This window comes from Vicugna pacos, chromosome 17, assembly GCF_048564905.1.
Source record: "Vicugna pacos chromosome 17, VicPac4, whole genome shotgun sequence".
In the NCBI taxonomy this organism is placed as follows: Eukaryota; Metazoa; Chordata; class Mammalia; order Artiodactyla; family Camelidae; genus Vicugna; species Vicugna pacos.
The window spans coordinates 33903184-33925244 of NC_133003.1; the positions used below are offsets into that span (position 1 = coordinate 33903184).

General features: G+C 38.2%; 1 long non-coding RNA gene across 3 annotated transcripts in view; it reads right to left on the minus strand.

Moving 5' to 3' along the window:
• LOC140686785 (uncharacterized) overlaps positions 1–22061 on the minus strand; it is a 343874-nt gene that overhangs the window by 292944 nt on the left and 28869 nt on the right. For all 3 annotated transcript variants that reach the window (XR_012060702.1, XR_012060701.1, XR_012060700.1), the window contains exon 2: positions 14226–14275. This is a non-coding gene — a long non-coding RNA (uncharacterized lncRNA). The remainder of the gene's footprint in view (positions 1–14225; positions 14276–22061) is intronic.

A 22061-nucleotide genomic window follows, 5' to 3' on the forward strand; every position in this document is an offset into this window, starting at 1 on the left:
TTAAGTGTAAAATTTCAGAAATAAAGTAATTCATAAATTTTAAATTGTAAGCCATGATGAAATCTCAACCATCACAGTCCAAATCACCAGACACTGAATATTCCCTTGGTCTAGTACATCCTGCCCATTAGATATTTAATAGCCCTTTTGGTTAATAGGTCAACTGTCCTGGTATCAAGTAACCATTATTTTACTTAATAATGGCTCCAAAACAAACAGTATTGATACTGGCAGTTCAGCTCTGCCAAAGTGAAGCCTTAAGCTGTTTCCTTTAAGTGAAAAGGTGAAAGTTCTTGACTTAATAAGGGAAAAAAATCATATGCTGAGGGTGCTAAGATCTACAGTAAGAACGAATCTTCTATCTGTGAAATTGTGATGAAGAACAGAGAAATTTGGGCTAGTTTTGCTGCTGCACCTTCACCTGTAAAAGTTATGGCCGTCTTGCATGATAAGTGCTTAATTAAGATGAAAAAGGCATTAAATATATAGAAGTAAGATATTATGAGAAAGAGAGACCACCTTCACATAACTTTTATTACAGTACATTGTTATAACTGTTCTATTTCACTAGTTGTTGTGGTTAATCTCTTACTATTCCTAATTTATAGATTAAATTTTATCATAGCTGTGTATGCATAGAAGAAAACATGGTATACGTAGGGTTTGGTACTCTCTGTAGTTTGGGGCAACCCCCTCAGTTAAGAGGGGAAAAACTGGACCTTGTTTTATGGAAGCCTAAGAATCAAATTTCTATAAAACAGGTTTACACTGAATGACAAGTACTTATGGCACGAACATGTCACTGTTAATACCTGTTTCTATGGTGAACTGCACTGAACAATAAGGTATTCAGACAAATAATCTGATACGGAGGGAAAAAAAGCCCTCTTTACTTCTTATTAATTCTTGACCCCAAATGCCCTTTGCACCTCTTGGCTTACCATGAGATCAGAGCAGTTATTACAATTACTGAAACACAAGGTTAACATTTCCATCATCACCGGGGTTAAAATTTGCATACTTCTACATAATTCTAGTATACAGCTGCTTGGATGCTTCATCTTTCATCTTGGTTTGCACAATTCATCTGGAATTTCTTAAAAGTAGAATACTCATAATAACAGTCTCAAAAGAACTTCAGGGGAAATGTAGACTTCAACATTTTAGCAGTATCCTTTGTTTAAATAAAAAATCTTCAGAGCCTCTTGAAAACACAAAGAGTTTTGACTGAAAAATCTAATATCAACCACATGGGCTAAATGATTGCAGAACAAACTTTTTACTGCAATATAAATCTGCCAGAAACAACAACAAAAAAAGATCATCAATCTCTTCCTTACTTTTTGTTGGCATTTTGAAATTATCCTCTTTTGCTTTCTCACTTCCCAAACAAAATTCAATGTTGTCACAAATTCCATTTGTCAATGATGTTCCTTTGATAAGCTGTTGAAACTTGTAGTCCAGATAAGAATACATCACAATAATACTCAAGCGACTTGTAAAAATCAAGACTGACTAAAAGGATGAAATGACGTCCACTTCATAGTCAAAAGAATCAAAAGAAATTGGTCAACAGCCAATGAAGGAAAGGCAGCATAACAGAATAACTTAAAAGGAAGAGCATCTCAATTTTAGCTTTGACTTTGCCCATAACTTGATGCATTTCCTTCAGTGTATCACTCAACTTCGAATTAGTCAGGCCTCTTGGTTTCAAGTGACAGAACCCAACCCACTTGGCAAAACAACAGGTAAAAGCAGAGGTAGGGCAGATCTCAGGAGCTCATATAAAACGTCCAGGGGTGTATTTGGTTCAGGTGTGGCTGGATCCAGCTGGTTAAATGATGTCATCAAGAGCATGTTGCTTCTTATCCCCCAGCTCCCTTTTCCTGTGGGTTGGATTTACTCTTAGACATGCTTTTCACATCCTGTGAAAAGATGATTATCACCAGTTCTAGTTTATGTCCATAAATCCAGCAGTCTCTATGGGAAAGGCCATCACTTTCTCCACTGTTTCCATAAAAGTCCTAAAGTCTTTGGAGAGACACTTTAGATCTGAGGCCCAACCTTGAACCAGTGAAAACTGCAAATTAGCCAGTTCTAGACTATATGAACCACATACCCCATGGACTGAAATTTAAGAGGGAGAAATTTGCTCAAAGGAAAATCAAGACACTGTCACCAGAAAAAATGGGAATGCATGATAAATAGTGGACAGGCAAAAACAATACACTTCCACACCATCCCCTCCTGGATTTCAAAGTGCTCAATAAAATACAGAATTTAGAAGTGATGACGTAAAGCTTTTTCTCTAAGATTCAAACTATAGTATTTTTAAGAATATTCTGAGGAAGAGATGGTTGAAGGCCAATATCCATTCTTCTTCTCAACTTTTAGTAAGAGAACCCCCAAATTTGTGATAGATACACAGCAGGCAGCAAAAGAGTAGTATTTCCCACACCTCCCTGAAGTGAAATGTGGCCATATGACTGATGTGGCAGTCTGAATTACGGTCTCCAATGATATCCAGATCCTAATACCTGGAATCTGTGAATGTTCCCTTGTGCGGTAACAAACTCTTTGCCAATGTGATTGAGATAAGGATCCTAAAATGGTGTAATTACCATGGATTATCCAGGTGGTTCCTAAAGGCAATCACAAATGTTCTTATAAAATAGAGCCAGAGGGAGATTACATACAGAAGAGGAGAAGGCCACCTGACCATGCAGGCAGAGATGGGAGTGATGCAGTCACAGCCAAAGAACGCCACCAGTTACCAAAAGCTGGATGATGCAAGGAGATTCTCTCCCAGACCCTCCAGAAAAAATACAGCCATGTGGACATCTCAACTTCAGCTCAGTTAAGCCAAGAAATAACTATGAGTGTATACATTTCTCTTGTTTTAAGCCACTACATTTGCAGTAATTTGTTATAGCAGCCATAGTTAACCAATATAACTAAGTCTTGGCAAATAAAATATGAGCAGAAAAGGTGGTGTCCAGCTTCCACCTCAAGCTCTTCGAGAGAAAGGGCCTTCCTTTCCTTTTTTCTCTCCTTTATTCAGTTGGCTGGGATGCAGAAGTGCTGGGGAGCCATCCTGGGCTACCACCCATCGCAAGAATAATAGTAACAGGCCAGGATGATAGAGCAACAAGATAGAAGGGGCCTGGGTCCCCAGTGTCCAGCCTGAAATCCCAATGTGAGAGATAAATAAAATTCTGTCTTGTTTAAGCCACTATATTCTGGACTCTCTTATTATAGCTAATCCATAGCCTAACAAAACTACCATTTTCATCTGCCATGAGACTGCACTTTAAAGATTTCCAACTACAAGGAGTGTAATTAACCAAGACCCAGAGGCTGCAATCTGAGATCCACCACCAAGCCTGCACCCAGCCCTCACTTCCCACAAGCTGCTCCCACAATCTGGGTGTGGTGGGGATGTAGTCTCATTTCTGAGAGTTCTGGTGCTTCTCTAACAGCCAACTGTGGCTCAAGAATCCTCAGTGGTTTTGCCACAAATCCTTAGACAGCACAGCCATCTAAAGTGCTTCTAACCAATCTTCCATCCTTTGAGGCAAGTGGTTTCACCATCTGATGGCGCTCCCAATTTTATCAGGTCCTTCTCCCAATTTCCCTCCCAGGTGTTCCCCCTGACTATGTCCTGCTCACTGAATCCCAACTTGGGGTCTGCTTCTCAGATTAACACACCATGTTTTCCCAAAAGTTCAGGAACACTGAGAATCTCTGGCAAAGAAAGGACAAATAAGAATCTCTCTCATTAATGTGCAATTCCTTTAAAAAGTGAGCTATCTATAATGTTCCACAAGTTCTGTTCAAATAAAAATTAACTTCGAACCAAAAAAAAAAAAAAAGATTCTCATACAGTAGCAAAAGTGTCTTGTCACAAATGTATTTACCCAAGGCAACTCTCTGGGAAAAGAAGACGACTTGGCCTCCTTATACTTTATGTTCCCCCAAATAACCTCATGCTGACTTGCAAATTCTCTCCTGCTACTTAGAAATAAATTCTGAGGGGAAGAGAGTTTTCTCTCAAGATTTGGCAACCTGCCTATTATTAAGTAGTCCAAATAACTAAATGAAAAGTAAAATTTTATCAGTTATCTAAGTGCTTTGTTTAAGTATCAAACATCAGGGTGGTTGATGGTAAGCAGATGAAGGATTCAGGATGACTACATATTTCATCAGTCATTGGCCTGATTGAACCGAAGGTAGGTACAGTCCATTAGCTCTGAATTTCTGCTAGTTTGCAGATTTTTGTCTTGGTGGGTGCTAATCACTTGACCCAGATGTACAAATGCCCACACAATGTGGAGTCTTGCCTCCCTCTCCCAATTAGAATTCCTTGTTCTATCCCACTTCAGTCTACTGTTTGCACCTTAAGTTGTAACTTACTTCTTCCTGCTTGGTATATTTGTTATTCTGAGATAGTCATACTTTTTACTCATTCTAGTAGTGCCTTCACTATTCCTCACACTTCATTATCTGTCTTCATTATACGTTTTGCTGAACTGAATTAAATGTGAAAGAGTTGGGAAGAAGGGTGCATTAATATTGCTGGAGACCAACATTTCTCTAATAGACTGGGAAAGTCCCCCCCAGAACTTGGGAACATCCCTCCAGGGGTGCTTAGTGGAATGAAAGACTATGCCATTGAAAGAATCTCAGGGAAGGAAATGTCTGCTCTTAACAAAGGCTTTGAACATAAAACAGAGCTGAGAAAATTGAAAACGATGAATTTTAGTTCTTCCACATGTGGGATGTTTACAATCGTGCCAATGGAGGGAAGACTCTCAAAAGCACGCCCTGTTCATTTTCAGGTGTGAAGGGCATGCAGGTGGGGGGGGGGGTGCAAACACCTGTGCTCTAGGGGAGAGAGTTGTGCACTGCTTTCTTGCCTGTTGTCAGACCAAAAACAAAGCTTCTCTATGGCACTTCTGAAAAGATATCTTCTTTTAAGTGACTACTCTGCAGAACTTACTGACATAGCTCCCAACTAGACATTTGTTTAGGTCTCATAGTTTTTTTTTAATATCAAAGGAAAACACCGTATCTGGTCATGGTAATAAATTGTTACTAGAAAATTAGTAAATTCTTAGAATATTGGTATATTAGTCATATTAAAACTGGGGGTTGAAAGCACAGATTTTGATTTCTAGATCTGAGTCTGACATAAACTAACATTGCAACCTAGGATTAGTCACCTACACACTCTGAAACCTAGCAACCTTATCTGCACAAATGAAAGAGCTAAAGTGTTTCAAAGGTTGAAAACTGGTGATTTATGGCCCAAGCAAAGCCTAAAGACGTGTTTTCTCTGGCTAGCCAGCACTTTTTTAATGGAACTAGTTGCTTAACATTAGCTCAAGACATTTTGCTAGAAAAATACAATTTCTGGCTTTTTTTGAAAAATAAAAAGGTTAGGCAACCTTATCCTCTATTCCTGTATGGCAACCATTCTTCACATCTACCTGACCCACTTCATTCATTAATGCCTAACTACATGTAACAGCCATTTGAATGTGTGACTCCTATACTCTGTGACCTCAAATAGCTTGTCTAGTCCTAGAGGTCAATGAGCCTAGAAAATAACTGAGAGTCTAGAAAGAAATCCATACATTTGTCGCCAATTGATTTTGGTAAGTGTATCAAGATAATTCAGTGAGAAAATAATAATCTTTTCAACAAATGGTGCTGAGACTACTTGACATCCCCATGCAACAAAATGAAGTGAGACTGCTTCCTCATATCATATATAGAAATTAACTCAAAATGGATCACAAACCAAGATATAAGAGACAAAACTATAAAACTATTAGAAGAAAATATAGGAGAAAATCTTCATGATTTTAGATTAGGTGACCAAGTGACAAAAGAAAAAAAGATAAATTGGACTTCATTAAAATTAAAAAAAAAACTTTTGTGCTTCAAGATAACTAACAAATTGAAAAGACACCTCACAGGATAATAGAAATTATTTGCAAATCATGTGTCTGATAAGGGACTTATATATAGAGTATATAAAGCAGAATTACAATATAATCATAAAATGATAAATAACCCACTTAGAAAATGAGTAAGGGATCTGATTAGATATTTATCTAAAGAAGATATACAAATGTAGAACAAGCACATGAAAAGATGTTCAACATTATCAACCATCAGGGAAATGCAAATAATAACCAAAATGAAATATGACTTCATACCCACTAAAATGACTATAACCAAAAACACAGATATTAACAAGTATTGGCAAAGATATGGAGAAATTGGAACTCACATATGCTGTTGGTAGGAATGTAAAATTTTGCACCCACTTTGGAAAACAGTCTGACAGCTCATTAAAAGGTTAAGTTTAGCATTAGAACAGGACCCAGTAATTCTACTACTAGAAAATACCCAACAGAAATAAAAATAGATGTCCACAGGAAAACTTGTACATGAATGTTTAAAGCAGCATTATTCACTACAGCCAAAAAGTGGAAACAACTGAATATCCAGCCATTGATTAATGGGTAAACATAATGCAGGATACAGTGGACTATTACTTGGCAATAAAAAGAAATGAAACACAGAAACATGCTACAGTGTGGATGAACCTTCAGAACAATATGGTAAGTGAAAAAAGCCAGACACAAAAGGCCATAGATATGATTCCATTGTTACGAAATGTCCAGAATAGGTAAATACATAGAAACAGAAAGTAGATTGATGGTTGCCAGGGGTTGGGAGTAGGAAGAATAGAGAGTGATTCCATTACGATACGGGGGTTTTTTGGGAGGTGATAAAAATATTATGAAATTAGATTGTGGTGGTGATTGTACAACTCTGTGAATATACTAAAATAAAAAAAACCCACTGAATTCTATAAGAGGGCGAATTTAATTGTAAATGAATTATAACTCGGTTTTAAAAGTACTTGAGACTTCAGTAGAACCTAAATCTTCATCTCTATTATCCTGATTAACATCATCAATATCATCAAATTACTTTCCCCAGTCACAGGTTAACCAGTGTGATTTCTCCACTTCACTTTAGCATAAAACACAGTGAATTATGGCTAATATGGAATAAATCTTACTTAGGAAAGCATAAGACTTGAGTCATTCCTTTCAAATAAAAAAAAAAGGAAAGTTTGGAGAATTTTTTAAAAGATATATGTTTTAGTCTTCTGGTGTTTGAAATTTTTTGTATTTTTTGCCTCAAATAAACATCTTAACTTTATAGGATCATATGAAATATCTCTCCTTTTGTTTGCAGGCTGTTCCTGGGCAGGGAAGACAAATCTTAATCAGTAAATTGATTCATTTAAGTTTTAATGTCTTTTTGTATAATTACCCTGAAACTATGAGTTCATGATCTCTTCTAAATTTCAGATCAAGCTGGAGCATCTGGAAAATCGGCAGTACCTACTACTGGCACATATCTTTTCAAGTCATTTTTCTCACCCCTGCTCTAGTACTTAAACATTAGAAGAAAATGGCCAGTTGTCCTATAATGGGCCTATAAAACAAATTAATCTCCTAATCAAAGGGGAGGTGTGTAGGCAAGTAAATGATACCATCTCCTCATTATTTCTCTTCTTGACCAAGCACAAAAGCTAGTAAATTATTTAACAGTATCTAACCAATTAATGCAAAATTCAAGCATTAAAGGTAAAAATATCTTTGCCTTTAGAAAGGGGTTCATATGGAAGGGACCATTAATACAGATATGTGTGCATATATAATGAGAAGTGGGGGAAAATATGTTATTTTCGACGGTGGCTACTGTTTGACTTGGTTGGACTAAAAGAAGTATAGATTCTCTTCCTCGGCAGCAAGTTTTCCTTTGTTTAGAAAAACCCCCTCCTTAACCCCCTGGCCTAGACAACAGCCATCCAGAAAGAGAAGAATAAAGTTGATTTACCTAAGAAAATAAAAAATAAAAACCATTCCTTAAAAAGTAATTTCCCCAATGGCAAGAGATGCCTTCAGGTCCATCCCTCCACCCTGCTCTGCTCTGTTTAACTCATCCCCTATGGACACCATTAAACAGACTCCATATAGCCCACTGGCTTGCAACTGGGTTGTGCCAAGAGGTAACTGCCAAAGACTGGGAAGTGGAGTAAAGTGAGGTGAGGGTGTTTATTCCCCAGGCTTTCTCTATACTGGACCTCTAGCTAGCAGAAGCTAGGCAACCCTTTCTCACAGAGCCTCTCTCCTCAAGGTTCCATAAATAGCTTCTCTGCCCCTGTCCTTCAAGCCTAAGGAATTAGTAACAGCTCCCTGCTGTTGCCAGCCACAGAATGCTTCAACATATAGTTGGTTCTGCTCTAAGCAACATATGTGTTCTTGCAAATCATCATGCAATGCAAAACTGCAATTAAAAAAATGGGGCTTATGGGGAAATGGGGCTAGAGACATACACACAAAAACTAGTACCTATGACGTTTCAAAAAGATAGCAACCCAAGAAAAATGGTTTGCCAGCATTACACTTGTTACATGATTAAGCAATACATAAGTACAATCAATATTGCATATTACCTTGAATAAGACCTTGGGGTTTGCTGGTTGGATTAAGTGTCAGAAGGGTCGCAGCTTGTGAGTTATGGTGAAGAGGGGAACAGAAATGGGAACAGAAAGTTGGGGATGGTGTGTCATGTAACAACTTGGTCAACTGAGGGGGACAGAGGATGTTTGGGGGAGGGGTGTGCATTTAGTGGGTGCCTAGGTTGCTTGGTTCAACTGGGTACAGATTTCTGTGTTCACCTAACATTTCTCATGGATGAAATCACACATAAGCCAGTGCAAAACTAGACTCACATTGTTCCCAAATACATCAGTGGCATTGGTACAAACTGCATTTCCAAAACAACTTTAGAACTGACTGAACATAGTTCATTTTCCTCTACCTGGCCCATGACCTTATAAATAATAGTACCTTCACTATGTTCTTCTCAATGACCACATCTAATTATGAATTACATCCTCTGTTTCCTATCATTACACCTAGAGAGAGAATGAGGGACAGTCTGGGGACAAGAGCTCTGGCAACATGGTAGGAGTTCAGAACCTGAGGCTCCAAAGAACCAGTGAGAAATTTCTATTGGAAGCATTTGTCAAGGGACTTGGAAAGACGGTGATGTATGTTAATAAAATTCCCGTTGATTCATTTGTTTACTATGTTGTAGTCCCCACTGTAGTCTGCCCCACCTCATCCTCTGTTACATGTAACAGCTCTGTGATGGCAGGGTTTGAGGGGATGAAAGGAGAAAGTGGTAAATGGGTCTAGAAGATATTCAGGAAGCACAGGGGTCACAACTACCAAGAAAAAGCAAGTCAGACACAAACACATTTCCCCAGAATCAACCCAAGAAAGGTAACCTTTGAAAGGCACCAGGCAGTCCCCATTCTGCTACCATGCACATAGCTCTGCTAGGGGCTGTTCCGTTGTTAGAGAACTGGACTCCTCGTACAAGAAAAGTGAATATGATCCTTACTTCCATATTTTCCACCACAAAAAGCTTCTCCACAATATTTTCTATTTCAAAGGCACTTAACAAAAATTTAGGAGTAAAAATCTTTGATAATTCTCCCCTCAACAAGTCTTTTTATTTTATTTTTTTACCTTAGTCTGAACATAAATTTAACCGAATCTTTGCCCAACAATATTACATTCGCCATGGAAGCACACCCACTTGAAGGGACTATTATTTCTCCAAAAAGCCTTGGCAGAATTTGATGGAAGCTGAAATGTATTTTCACAGATGGTTGTGCTATGGTGTGTTTGATTTGAAAAATATTAAAACAAAGCAATACCCTATTACTGTTGTATTCCCTGAAAGCAATTATTACATGAAAAGGTAGAGAGGCAGGATACAGTTAACAAACAAAGACTAAAGAGTTGTCATCAGCTTAGAAAATGTTCTGGAAAATAAATGAGGGCCACTTGCCAATAATATGACTGTAAAACACAGAAATGAAAAATCTATATTGTGAACATACACATACTTAATATCCCACATCACAGTTTGATGAAGCAAGAGATAAATGACCCCACACTGATTGTTTTTACAGGAATATGACAAACCCCCAAAGAAGAGAAACAGAACATCTCTCCATTCACATAAAAAGCAAATTACAGATGGAAAAAAAAATCCACTGCTTTCAGAGCAAGATTCAATTAAAAAAATGTGTCTGGCTTTGACAGGGCAAATTCCAGGCGTAGCGTATTTTCAGAGAAGTTGGTTTTAAAGGAAAGATTTTGAGTGCTATGAAAGCCTATGGGACTTTTCACGGCTTGTCATAATTTCTCTGTAATACTAAACAAGGATTTCCGGCTCCTTAGCTCATATTTTTTTCCCTAACTGATCTTGCAAGATGGTGTTGTGCTTTTGACAGTGTATTTCCTCTCTGAAAAATCATAGTGAGTAATAGCTGCATGGTAAATATTAAGTAATAATTCATACTGCTTTATCATATTGCATGCCCTAAATGTATATACCTTACCAAGGATTGTGGGGGTGTGTGTGTATGAATATACGTGGTTAAACAGCAGACAAAACCCTGGAAGGAAGACCAGAGGCAGATCATCACGTCCTACACAGCGCTACAAGGACAGACCAAATGGCATTATTAAAACAGAAGGCTGTGCTAACTCCTGGGACATCCATTTCCATCCTCAGAAACGTTAGGCAGAAGCTTTTGTCTTTGTGTTGTTCAAAAGTGGAAGCCAATACAAAGAACCTCTGAAAGTCACAGGATTTTTGAGCGCAGACTTCTGCACATGTTCCCCTCTGCCTTGTCACCTTTCATCCACTTTGCACAGAGTATCATTAAGGGTTACGAGACATCAAGTTCTGGATCTTGTTATAATGCTCAAAATTGCAGTCAGCAGACAGGAAAAGAGCTCCAATCGTCAGGCCTGAACTGTGTGAATAAATACACCCATTTGGGTGTTATCGAGCTATTCCATTTGTCTTATCATTTCATTCTTCAATTGACACTGTGACCCTTAGAAAACCAAAGAAGGCGTTTCTTTAGTTCTTTACCCTCGACCTCAGGGCAGCACGGCCTTTATTCTCTGTCCCCTTTTGCCCTTTGGAGATAATTGCCTACATTTTGGTGCCTATATTACATATGTTTCAACCTGTTCTTCAAACATTAACTGTTTGGAATTAAAATTTCTAAGAAGGATTTTCAGCCTTGCCTTGAACTCCTGCCAGTCTCTGGCTCTGCACAGAAAGGAAAATGCTGAGCACTAAAAACAAAATGGGGATTAGTCAGAAGGAGATAATAAATAGCACATTACTGCATGTGGCAGAACCAAAAAAGAGAAAAAACAAGTTGTTTGTATTTTAGTGGTTTAGCCATGACGACCGTTTGAGGACTTAGTAAAGGTAATAGGAACACAGGTCTGTGTGAAGCATTAAGAAAAGATTGCAGAGAAGCTTTAACATGGAAATCATATCAGATCATTGACATTATTTATGCAACCAGATTGAGAATCCATCCAAGTATTTCCACAATGCATTCTTTGCAATGAAAATAATAATCAAAGTAATAAATGATGTAATAAATCATGATGAAGAAGATGACAAAGCTAGGAGTGGGACCCAGGTCTGCAGGACCCAGTTCTCTTAATATTATGCTAATGAAGGGGTGGAACAAACACTCTCTAGTGCTTTGTCAGAGTCTTTGCAGGTCAGGGTGGAGAGTGGTCTGGCTGCCACACGGGAATGGAGAAACACAGCAGGAAAATAAAAAAAAATACCACCACCACAACTCATCTTAAAATAAAAGACCCTATGAGGTTGATATACTATCTTCATTTCCACCTTACAGATGAGAAAATAAAGGTACAAAGAGAGAGATGAAGCAATTTACCAAGGGTTACACCATTGACAGATGATGGAGCAAAGATTTAAACCAGAGCAGTGCAGCTCATAAGAATCCTTACACAACCCTTAACTCTCATGCTGACATGAAAGGGCTGGGAAAGTTGTTGCCTTTATGCTATGTACCACTACAGAAGGAGGCATTAGTCAACCACTCATGCATGTGTTCACATGTTCAACAAATGCATATCAGGTACCTACTATGGGCCAGGTGTTCATGGCGGACTGGAGATTTAATGACAAACAAGCAGGTGAGCTCCCTGTTTTTTTGGAATTTACAGTCTGGTTGGGAGACTGGTGGAAATCCAGGCTCCAGGCTCCCTACAAAGCTTTGGAGGGAAGTGCACTAAAGTGGGTCTGAAAGTTTAACGTCCTTCAGAATCGCTCAGACGGCTTATTAAAACACACATTGCTGGACCTCATCCACACAGTTTCTGATTCAGTAGATCTGTGTTTAGGCCCAAGAATTTGCTTTTCTGACAAGTTCCCAGATGAAGCTGGTAACTGCTGGGGTAGGACCTATGCTTTGAGACCACTGCTCTAAGGGTTATTTGGCTAGGGGAGAAATATTTCTTTATGTTGTATGTGCATCTGCTGAGGGTAATTCTGTACTTAGCAAGAAGAGTCACGGATTTATATAGACCTAATTTGTGGTCTTCTGGGAATATCTCTCACGCTGCCTTAAAACGGCAAAATGTTTCCTAACGTGGGTAACACATCCAGCCACCAACAGCCATTCAACATGGGAGCTGACGGAGTAAGACATAAATTAGGTAAGGTTAGATACCATAGAGTTGAAATGAAAAGTAAAGCATGAGGCCAGAGTGTGCTGTCTCAAGTACATTCCTGAGGAATGGGAAAGTAACACTGAAGATACTGATGGAATGCTAACGGGAAAAAGAGAACCACTGGAGGGCAATTTTTCACCGATCAATCCTAGAAACAGATTTCATTCTTAGAGATAATGATACACTATCATTTAATTGACATGATGATTAAAATTGCTTCCAATCTTCTATATCTGGTTTTGATCTATGTTTAAAAAAAAAAAAAGCCTGAGTATTCCTTGTCTATAAAAGGGAGATTTTCCAGATTCATGGCCTTCTTGTCTATTGGAAAGATCCATGGCAAGAGTGAAAGAAAATGTTGGGAAAGGGCCAATTTCTTTGAAAACCATATGTGGATCTAAAAAGCCACATTATCTGTGAGAACAATTATATATGTATACAAAATATTTTTTTCAAAAGAGAGTTGATAGGTTAATCCTACAGGACAGGAGGGCTTCCAATACAGAAAGGGGCAACACAAGTGTTGGCATTTGGCTTGCCTTCCTTCCAGATCAAGTAGAATGCATTCCCCACATCATGGACACCATTTTGTTGTGCTCAGCAAATAGTCTTATACTAAAACCACAGAGCAACCTAACTGTTTGGGCAAAGAAATAGCCAACCTCAAAGACAAATGCAAGTGATTTGGAAAGTCATTCCAAAGTTGGTTATCTATAATATCAGCTATCTGGTTACCCATTCTTTGTCTTGGCCCAAGCAATTAAAAGCTAGCTAGTTTTGTCAATATCAAGTTTTTAAGATGACAGCCCCAAGGCCAAATCTGACCAACAGATACAATCTGTTGACCTGAATATTTCGCCTCTATTGCTGCACATTTAAATGCTGAATGAAGCACTTGCTCTTCTCTGTGTGACCTTGCCTGCCACTCTCCAGTATCTTTTGCCTGGACTAGATGATAACTTTAAGTTACTAGCCAATCCCCTGAAGAGACATGAGGTTTTGATTCCTGCTATATAATTTACAAAAATCACTCTTCAATTCCAGCATCCCTTTCCTGTGAATTCTAGCAACCTTATATTTTTTCTCCATTTCACTAATGAAAGGACAGGGTTCTTTTTCCATAAGAATTTTAATTGTTCCTGGATAAGTGATATAATACTATATAAACTTTGGGAGGAAATAAGTTTCTCAGGAAAAGTACAGAATTACGGTCCAGACTGTTGTGTTCTGGACTGGATGGGAAATTTGGGGGCTGATTAAATGAAATGTCAAGACTGCACAATGACTTGATTTGAGTAAATGGGCATATCACCACCAGACAGGAATCAGCCCAGAGAATACATTAAGTTTCAGGAGGTTCAGAGTGGGCTTTAAAAAAAAAAAAAAAAAAAAGAACGTATAGAGGAGGCTGAGAGGATGTGAAATACCCCAAGGCAAGTTCATTTTTCCCCTGTAATGAAAAGGAAATACAATGCAGTAAAAGCAGAATTAATGATTCAAAAACAGCTGGAGATACTGAACAGAATTAATCTTACTTACCTAACTCCTGAAAACTGGTAACAGGGCAAGCTGGGGTTGGAAGTTGGCACCTAAAGGGAAATGGAAGGGTGACATTAGGAATCTGTGACCACTCGCACCTGACCACAGAGCAAAGCCCGTAAGTGGCAAATCTCACTAATTAGGAATAACTGCGGTGATGGCCACTTGGAAGCACTGTGAAATCTGAAGTGCGGATACTTTTTAAGGAGACATAGCAGTATTGCCTTCAAGGGCAAAGACTAATAGCAAATGACTTTCCAAGGTCGGCAAGGTCCCACTGGAGCTGCTAAGGGGTAAGATTCATACTACACTCATTATATGTCAGGGGCCACTGCTCAGATTGTACCAGTCACTGTAAAACACTTTGATGTTAAAAAGCTAAACCTCCTCCTCCTATCTTGTCTATGCTATTTAGGCAACCACCTTCTTCAAAGATGGCAGAAAATTTTATTTGAGCCCAAGCTCTTTCCTGATTGGTGTCTAATATATTGAAGTTGTCCCAGTGATCTTAAAAGTTCTTACTACTACAAGTGGGGAAAGGCTGAAAATTGAATCCCATGTCGGTATGTTTATGGGTGTAGGTGTGCATGAGAATGTGTCAAAAGTTATTCATGCCATCTACCATATTGCTATAACTTATTTGACTGAGTAGAACGAATTCTAGAAAGCAAGTCTGGCCTCTAACTGTTCATTTTGTGGTTTTTCTCCTTGGGTGTATTGGGAAGTTATGGACACCATGAACAGGGCCTTCCCTCACTAATGCATTAGCTGGTGACTTTTGAGCTAACAGAGAATTCATCTGGAAGCTCTGTTTCATCATCATCTATATACCCTAAACCTATGTTGAACAGGAGAATTGTATTCATGTCCAAGCCTATTTCACCATCAGCTGTTAACCAAAAGGAGTCTTAACAGAATTTCCAAGTCCAAAGTGCTTGTTTAATTCCAGGCCCAGTGACTTTCAAGAGTGACATGCCTATGAAAGAACATACTAATTCAGGATGGTTGCAAATGTCTTTGTGTGTCTGGCTGGGGTCAGTGTAGAAATGGCTTTCTCAGGGATCCTGGAGGAGGAGACTGCCTGGGACGCTAAGAAAGAAAGATAAGAACTGACCTCAAGTACATTCTCTGTACCAAGGCCTGAATGATACGCTTTATGTTTGTGATATGTGAAAGGTCACCTTTTCAGTGAGACTTTGCTGACCACCCTATTTAAAATGGCACATCTTCACTCTTAATCTCTCTCCTTAGCATTTATGACTTTGCACTATAAAATTTATATATTTTATTTTCTGTTGTCTTCCACAAGAATATAAGCTTCATGAGAGTAGGAATTTTGCCTGTTTCTCACTCCTCTATCCCTGATGCCTGGAATTCTGTCTGATAGGTAATTAGATAGTTAACAAATCAATGTCAAATGAGTAAGTGAATGACTGAATATAAATATCTATGGATATAATCTCATTGTTTTGTCTGCCAATAAACTCTGCCTTGGGAAGACCTGAGCTGGAACCCTCACTCTGTTATTTACAAACTGAGTAGCCTTAGATGAGATACAACCTCTCTGAGTCTCAGCTTCTGCATCCCTGAAAGGCAGATAATGGTAGTTCCTTCCTCATAAGATTATCATAATGACCAAAAGTGTACATGCCAGGACACCCTTCGGCATGGTCTCAAGCATACAGTAAGTGCTCCAAAATTGCTGGCTAGTATTATTGCTATTTTCTTTACTCCTAAACCATGAATTAGTGCAGAATAATAATCCAGTGAAAATACAGAATTCCACACATACATATTTTGCCCTCATCTTTTCTAAGAGCTCTGACAAAGGGCTACAAAGAAACTGATTGATGAAGAAGCTGCCTTACCTTTGCTCATGTTTTGCAAAATCCTATCTTGGGGTTGAGGATCAGGGAGGGCCTACTACACGTCACTCCATGAAGGGCACTGCATAGCAACTGGCCTGTCTGCCTCCGAGTTGTATCCTTTGTAAATCAATAGGGCATTTGGGTCTCAGCCTGTCCAGTGTTACCTTACTGAGGCCTTAAAAACACTTTGAAAGCTATTATTTTGCTTCTAGCTTTGGGAAGAAGGATGTGAAGAGAGGCCTGGCTAAGGCAAAGCTCATGTTTCAAGGCACATCAGGGATGGAGATTGATGATATGCCAGTAACAGTGAAAATGGATGTAAAACTTAACCTCAGGTAGACTCACAGCCAGCCCCACACAGAGTTCTCCCTGTGCTTCGGAATCAAGAGGAAATGGAGGCACAACATTCAGAACAGGGACACAGAGTTTCAGAATGAAGGGAAACTCAATAACACCTAATATTCAGGGTTCCTGGAAACAATGGTAATGTCTTGGCATTGTGCTGCACTAGGGGTTTGTGAGCATACATGCTTTCAAATAATGTTTATTTTCCTACTTCTTGTTCTCTGTACTTAATTTCTTGGGTATAATTAACAGCAAAGGCTCCTTTTTAAAAGTACTTATTCTGTGTCTAAGCGCTTGTTGCAACAAACACTTGAAATAGGAAATATGTGTGTATATGCTCATTTCACAGACGGGGGTTTAAAGAGGTTAAGTCACCTTTTTGTGATCATCAAGCTAGTAAGTAGCACAGTCAGAAATGGCACCTTCGTCTGTATGATTCCAGCTCCTCCACAATTAAACACTCTGCTCTATATCATAACACCACAAACTAAATTAGGTTCACAATGATACTCTCATAGTTCCCTGTACTTTCTCTTCATAGAACTGATCTTAATTTGTAAAGAAATATATATAAATATGTGATTACTTGTCTAATACCTGATTCAGTACTACACAACATCTGTTGAATATGTAAATAAGTACAAAGTGGACATAAACTGAGATTGCAAGTTAAGATCAAAATTCATTTGGTTTTTTAAAATGAATTAAAACCACCAAAAACTCTTTAATTTAGTGATTTTCCCGTTCTCAGAATAAAATCAATATGTAAGAGTTTCTAATAATTCTTCACATACTTATTCCACAGTAACATGGGAAATTCAAATAACTGTGTAATGTATTCATTTATTGCTGTACTCTTCCACTAAATAGCTGCCAGTATGTCTCTATCCTGTATCCTCTTGCCTCTTTTTACTTTCAGTTCTTAGTAGGTACTCAACTAATATTTGTGGAATGAACCAATAAAAAATACTGCTGATGGATTTAGTATAACCTTATGACATTTTTTATAGAACTAGAACAAACAATCCTAAAATTTATACAAAAGATCCCAAATTGCCAAAGCAATCTTGAGAAAAAAGAACAAAGCTGGAGGATCATGTATCATGCTCCCAGACTTCAGACTATACTACAGTATAGTATAGCTAAAGTAATCAAAACAGCATGGTACTGGCACAAAAACAGACTCATAGAACAATGGAACAGAATAGCCAAGAAATAAACCCTATGCACTTATGTTCAATTAATCCATAACAAAGAAGGCAAGAATATACAACGGAGAAAAGACAGTCCCTTCAATAAGTGGTGCTGGGAAAACTGGACAGCTACCTATAAAAAAATAAAATTATAGAACATTTCCTCATACCATATACAAAAATAAACTCAAAACGGATTAAAAACTTAAATGCAAGTTTGAAACCATAAAACTCCTAGAAGAGAACAAGCCAGAACACCCTTTGACATAAATGATGGCAATATTTTTTTGGATCTGTCTCCTAAGGGAAAAGAAACAAAAGCAAAAATAAACAAATGGAATCTAATTAAACTTAAAAGCTGTTGCACAGCAAAGGAAACCATCAACAAGATGAAAAGACAACCTATGGAATAGGAGAAAATACTTGCAAATCATATGACCAAGGAAGGGTTAATATCCAAAATATATAAAAAGTTCATGCAATTCAATAACAAAAAACCAAACAACCCAATTAAAAAATGAACAGAAGACCTGAATAGACATTTTTCCAAAGAAAATACACAGATGGCCAACAGAAACATGAAAATATGTTCAACATCACTAGTCATCAGAGAAATGCAAATCAAAATCACAGTGAAATATTACCTCACACCTGTTAGAACGGCTATAATCAAAAACTTTACAAATAACTAACAAATACTGATAAGGATGTGGAGAAAAGGGAACACTGATACATCGTTGGTGGGATTATAAATTGGTGCAGCCACTATAGAAAGCCTTAGGGAGGTTCCTCAAAAAACTAAAACTAGAACCACCATATGATCCAGGAATTCCACTGCTGGGTACAAATCTGAAGAAAACGCGAACACTAGTTTGGAAAGATACATGTACCTCAATGTTTATAGAAGCATTATTTAAAATAGCCAAGATATGGAAGCAACCTAAGTGTCCAACAACAGATGAATGATAAAGAAGATGTGGTGCGCGCGCGCGCGCGCACACACACACACACACACACACACACACACACACTGGAATATTACTCAGCCACAAAAAAGAATGTAATACTGCCATTTGCATCAATGTGCATGGACCTAGAGGATGTTATGCTTACTGCAATAAGTCAGAAAGAGAAAGACAAATACTTATCACACATGTGCAATCTGAAAAATAAAATGAATGTATACAACAAAATAGAAACAGACTCACAGATACAGAAAACAAACTAGTGGCCAACAGTGGAGAGAAGGAAGAGAGGGTTGAGGGGCAAGACAGGAGTATGCAATTAAGAGATACACACTATTATATATAAAATAAACAAGGATATACTATACAGCACAAGGAAATATAGCCATTATTTTGCAATAACTTTAAATGGAGTATAATCTATAAAAATACTGAATCACTATGTTGTATACCTAAAACTAATATAATAATGTTAAGTCAACTATACTGCCATTAAAAAAAAAATACTGCTGATGATCTGTTGCTGATATCTTAATTAAAGTAAAAATGCTGGCACCTTTATAACATATGTCTTTTCTGATTGATATGAGCTGAGAGATGTTCAAACAAGTTACTTTGTGATTTTTTTAACATTCAAGACACAACAGAATAATGTGAACCAATTCCAGGAAGAAACTCTGTGGTCATGAACCCAGGCTAGAGGGGGAAAGGCTTGCTGTTTTACTTTGGTTTTTCCAAACAAAGTCGGGAGGTAAACCACAGCTTCTGACCATGGATTTAAACACTTGGAAAACTGGCTGAAATCGCTTACATGTAAACAGCAAGAGATTAATACTGTGCTTCTGAAACTGATTTTAATGAGTCTCATGAGATTTCACCACACAAAAAGCTAAAATGATGGTTACCAGAAATAAATACAATGAAAGTAATGTCAGAATTTATCATATCTTTCATTTCTCTTTTTCTTAGGGGAAAAAAATTACTCAAAACAGACAAAACAAACAAAAAACTAAATGACAAAAGAATCTGGAAGAAAGGAATGGGGATGAAGTAGAGGGATGGAGAAATGGGAGAAAAGCATTCCAGTGAAAAGAAAGAGTAATAACTGAATGAAAAATGGGAATGCAGGGGAGAACGGAGAGAGGGCAAGGGACTGGACACAGCGGTAGAGGAATCAGGCTCCCGGCTGGTGAGTCAAATGCTGCAATAATCCAACTTTAATTATACGCAAGTCTCATCTTCGCTATTTGTTTAATTTTCTTCTCCTCTGCAAACACAGAGACAGCTGTTTCCCTTTTGACACAATTATCTTTGTGGAGAAGCTTTCGAAACATCCCTTTGAAAGGTCTGCAGAACTTCCAAGAAGCCTGAACATATTAAGTGACAGATCTTTTGGATTTGAAACAACGAAAGCATTTCACTCAAGTCCTTGAATCTAAAGCCAGAGGGTCAGGGATGATGGAACAAAACACTTTGAGATTCAAAGCAGGATGAAAAGCAGCACTTATTTGAGGCTGAAAGTCAACAACCTGACCATGAGCTTAATTATACTATGAGGGAAAAACTGACCCAGAATGTTGACACATTGGCTGACCAGCAACCAATCAGACTGTCATTATTGAGAGTTTGAACTAACCTATTCAGTATCTATAGTCAACCAGTCGTGAACACTGGATCAGGAAGTCAAATAGATTTCAGACTAGTGGTCACACTGGCCATGTCAGTGGAGAGACAGAGAGAGAAAGCAGAGGCTCTCAATCAAGACAGAGAAAAGATTAAAAGACACAAAAGGTGGGAAGACTCTGAAGAAGATAAAAAGACTGAATGTGTGACCCCAGAGAGAAGTACCTTTCTTTCCAATCAACTTTCCACCTCCAGTCTCATGAAGACTCGGTATCCAAATTAGTGACAAACAAATAAGTAATAGTCAATGTTATTGAGCACACATCCAAGGCCTCGAACATACAATGTTTCATTTCATCTTCAAACAACGCTATGAAGTCAGAAGTATTACTATTCCCATTTCACCGATGACAAACTGAAGCTGAGAGATTAAGTAATTCACCCACACAATCCTCATGATTCATGAATGGCTCAGTTCTGATTCCAAAGCTCACTCTCTCAAACCCAACAATGCACAGCTTGCTGCATCCTTATGTTAACTTCATCTTTACTTGAATAAATTTGAGAGTCTCTTTTTATCTAAACTAGCCATTCCTACTTTAAAAAGGAACAGAAACGTTCAAGATGCTGGGTGAGGAGGGAGCCCTCAGTAGACACTGAGAGTGTGAAACGGAGGCAATTATGTGGTTGAAAAGCTCTTAGGTATAAAGATCAGTGGTGACCAGAGGTTGGGGATGGGAAGATGAACAGATGACACACAGAGGATTTTTAGGTGGGTGAAGCTATTCTGTTCAATACGACAATGGTGGATACGCGTCATTTTACATTTGTCCAGACTCACAGAATATACACTGCCAAAGGTGCCCCTAATGTGAACTAGGAAGGTTCATGGATTGTCACAAACATAGCCTGTGGTGAGGAGAGTTGATGATGGGAAAGTCTGTGTAACTAGGAGAACAGGGGTCATAAGTGAATACTCTAGACTTCCCACCAATATCGCTGTGAATCCAAAACTACTCTAAAAAATAAAGCTTACTAATTTCAAAAAATCCTTTTGGGTATAAAGATTCAGTTTTAATATTGTTTTTTCTACTTCACTTTCCTCCTTTCTAGATTTTTACATTCGGCAAGTTGACTGGTATAAGACACACTTCTTGCTAATCTTGGTGTTCCAGTATTCTCTCCACACAGTATACTGGCCCATGAAAGAAGACAGGAAATAATTCAATATCATTTTTTAAACGGAAGAGGAGAAAGACAGGGAGAGAGTATACTCTCAGTCATAAAGCAAATGAAGCTGAGGGAGTTGGACACTTAATGTTTACTATCAAGCACATGTCAGAAGACATTTACATTTGCCAAATTCTCTGTGTGTGTATCTTTAAAGCTGTCCAGATGCATTAGATGAACACAGCATGACAATGGTCATACTCTGCTGTTTCACTTTTGCATGTTGGATCGCCTGCATATAAATGAAGGCCAGGATATTCATTTAAATGCAGTACTGGGTGTGCTTTCTGAACAAGCTGTCTAAAGAAATATTCCTTCTCACACACTAGATTTTCCACCTGTTCTCTCTGGCTATGCAGGATTTCTTTTGTAAGGTTGTGAATTTGAAGGAAGCTCAGTAGAGGGGAAAGAATACCCGATTTGTGCCTGGAGTGGCCACTGACTAAGCTATGTGACCTTGGGCCAGGCACTTGCCTGATGAAGTTGAAAATCATAGTATTCACATCATGGGGTAAGGTAATAATGCGACTACCATTGGGATAGAGAAATAAAATCTTTAAATGTTTGTGAAACGTATTGGATGACTGTAAAGAATAGTTCAAGGAAGAGCCA